Below are 3,317 nucleotides of genomic sequence, written 5' to 3' on the forward strand. Positions count from 1 at the left end.
CACCAGATTGATGTTGTACCTCTAAGATGATAATGATTAGCTATCATGCCAGAGCATCTAAGATAATTGTTTTGGGGGTTTTTATTCTAATTTGGAGGACCAATGAATGAAACAAATGTAACACTGTAATTCCTAACCTTGTGAATAATATTAATATCAAAACAAAGGGCTGCTATAAAATTTCACACAGTGAAATAACTTGAATAGTGGTGAGCAGAAACAAAGAAATAATATGATTATCACAATTTTCAGACTGAAAATTAAATAATCATAAGTATGAAAACCTCTGACCTATGTTCAGAAGGTTTAAGAGAATATGCTTAAGCTTACAACAAGATGCTAATGATATATTGATTCAGAGGGAACTAATTAAACAGACAGTTCATTAATCCATTTTCTTTATAGATTATCACTTCAAAATCTTATAGGAATAGATTGAAAAACAATTATTCCTACCTAGATATCTCTGTAAGACATAAGAATATGAAGAAAAACATAATGAGTAATACTGAAAAACTTACAGGAAACACAAATTGTGTAAAATAGAATTCAGAATCCTTTGCATTGTATTAAGGTTCCAGAAAAGTCAAGTACATAAAATGTTAAGAAATGCTTCATCAAGGGTGCAACCCTTCTTCAAGGGTGCCAATCTTCTTCAAGGGTGCAACCTTCTTCAAGAGTGCAACCTTCTTCAAAAGTGCCTCCATTCTTCAAGGGTGCCATTCTTCTTCAAGAGTGCAACTTTCTACAAGAGTGCAACCCATAATAACTTGTGAAGAGAGTTATTTATACAATAGTAGAACTAAGAAAATATCCTAAACTACTTTTACAAAAATAGATTATTATAAAATCAAAATAAAGACTGCTAGTTGATCTGGCACTATTTTGATGCTATGATGTTGGTGACTCTCACTAAGAAAAACTGAAAATTGTTGAAGTTGGCTAACTGTTCCTCCTATTTAGGTGTTGTTGTCTTTTAGACTTTGATCTTTTGCCCTTTAAGCTTCTTGGTTGTTTGTTCTTCATGCTGGATGTCATATTCACTTATGACCTTTCATCTGATACACTTTCATTTCATACTCTTTGACCTTGTTGACTTGTCAATATCCTTTACTGTCCTCTTTACTTTTACTATACATTTCAAGTTTTTATTGTGTATTTCAACAGTAAATCATTTAGTTTTTCACATGTCTGAGCATATGGTAGTTGGATATTGATCATTTTTCTGTATATTTCATCTGTTTGTCCTTTAACTGTATGTTTTATCTGCCTCCTCTGTTTTAACATTTACTATCTCTGTGTAAATGATTTCTTCTACTCTGTGTCTGGTTTAAACTTGATTTTATGTTTGTACACAAAACTTATGCTCTGTGATAATTGTCTTTTTCTTCTAAATAAAGGCTTTTGAATTCATTTCCTTGTGAATCTTGGAGTAAACAGGTTTTTTGACTAGTATCAAAATTGTTTATCCAATCTCCTGGCCTTCCGCTAATCACCTGCAAAATACAACAATTTATTAACAAAAACACAAGTTGGAAGGGAGGTGATAATGGTTTCAAGGAAAAAGAAAGTGTGTGGACGGAGTCTTGGCAGTGTTTGGATGGTAATTGGAGGTCAAATTAGGTTGCAGATGCTCAGGGTGGTGTAGGAAGGGTTAGGTGGCTTCGAGTGAAAAACGAGCGAAAAGAGTGAAAACGAGGGTCTTCGGCGTTTTAACAGGTAAAGTTTAAAATTTGGCTCGGAGTTCGATAAGTGAACAGTGAGCGATTTCAGCCTATGGCGGGGAGGCGGTATTATGTCTCATCGCACCGCTTTTGGCACTCGAGCAGTTTTTTCATGAGAGCATGCGAGTTAACGTGAGACTTCCACGTAACCGCAAGGGGCCCTAGAAAAACCATAGATCTCGCGTGCTCTCGGGCTGGTAAAGGTAGGAGATTGGGAGCGTGCGATATGGATGTGGGTCGTTGGATCTGGGAGTGGATGATCGAACGATTATCATGTGACAGAGTTGCATAGAGGGAAATCGAGCGGAGATTAGCGGGGTCTGGGGGATTAATTACAATTAATTGTAATTAATTAATGATATAAAGTGCGGGTTGAAATGTAATTAGCAAGGTTTATGAAGTTAGAAAGATATCAGGGAGGGTTTACTAACCATACCCACGGTTAAATGTAGGGTTTGTTAACCACACCAAGGGGGTGGGTTAAAAGGTCATATATCGAGAAAATGCGATTTGCGTAGTTAATTAAAAGAAAGGAGAGGGAGACAAAAATTAGGTTAAAGGGGTTTTTATGGGTTTTTACGGAAATTAATAAGGGGAAAGTGATTTCTTCAAAGGGAAATGGGTTTCACACTTGGGAAAAGGGGTTTTGGGTAGGGGAATAAGTTTGGAGGATAAATTGCTAGGAAAATGTGTGAAACCAAGGGGTAAGGGTGAAAATGAAGGGAAAATGGTATTTTCTTAGGAAATGATGGGATGATGGGAAATTAATATGTAATGGGGAATGAAATGAATGAGAGGAAGTTAATCAAATCAGCTAGTGAACATCCTTTCACTTTCATAACTTCTCCTACACACTAAAACACATGATTAAGCATGATAAGTGTGTTTATGCTTCAACAACCTTGTATTTCTGCAACATTTCTTCTACCTACCCTTTACTTACCCTAACCCTTTTTCTTGACTTAATTGGGTGCATTTAAGCTAGTAGACCCTTTCTTTCCTTTTTCTTTTGAAAAGAAAACTATCTAATTCTAACCTTATAACATCCAAGGGCTCAGATTCAACTGATGTGCTCCTTATTATTCTCTACCTAACTACTAATTTGCCAAGATTAAACAATTTGGCTAGATCTTTATTCTCTAACTATAAACATGAAATTTAAAGCATGAACTAGTCAAGGTTAAACTATTTGACTATCATGGGTTGTGGCATTTATAACAAGCCGCACACAACCATCATTTTGCATAATAAAGTAGAAAACAGTGGCACTTGGACTTGCACACTTTCAGAGTTTATTGCTTTTTTCTTTTCTCTCTAACCTAACATTTTATTTTTGCCTTCATTTTTTAGGGCACCTATTCTAACATTTTCTTTGATATGGACATATTTATCAAAATATTTCCTAACATTGTTATTCAGTATTATTTTTGTCCATATCCTAGCTTAACATTTTTTTGAAAAATATTTTCATTTTTTGACTAATTGGTTCTAACTTACCAAAACCAAAAAATTCTACAACACAATGCAAGAGTGTTCATTCCCCATCTTAGATACTCTGCTTGAAGTTCAACCAAATCCTTTGCCTTTCCTGTT

The sequence above is a fragment of the Pinus tabuliformis genome, chromosome 7 (assembly GCF_031772625.1).
Source record: "Pinus tabuliformis cultivar Carrire ecotype Pingquan chromosome 7, CPIR1, whole genome shotgun sequence".
Lineage (NCBI taxonomy): Eukaryota > Viridiplantae > Streptophyta > Pinopsida > Pinales > Pinaceae > Pinus > Pinus tabuliformis.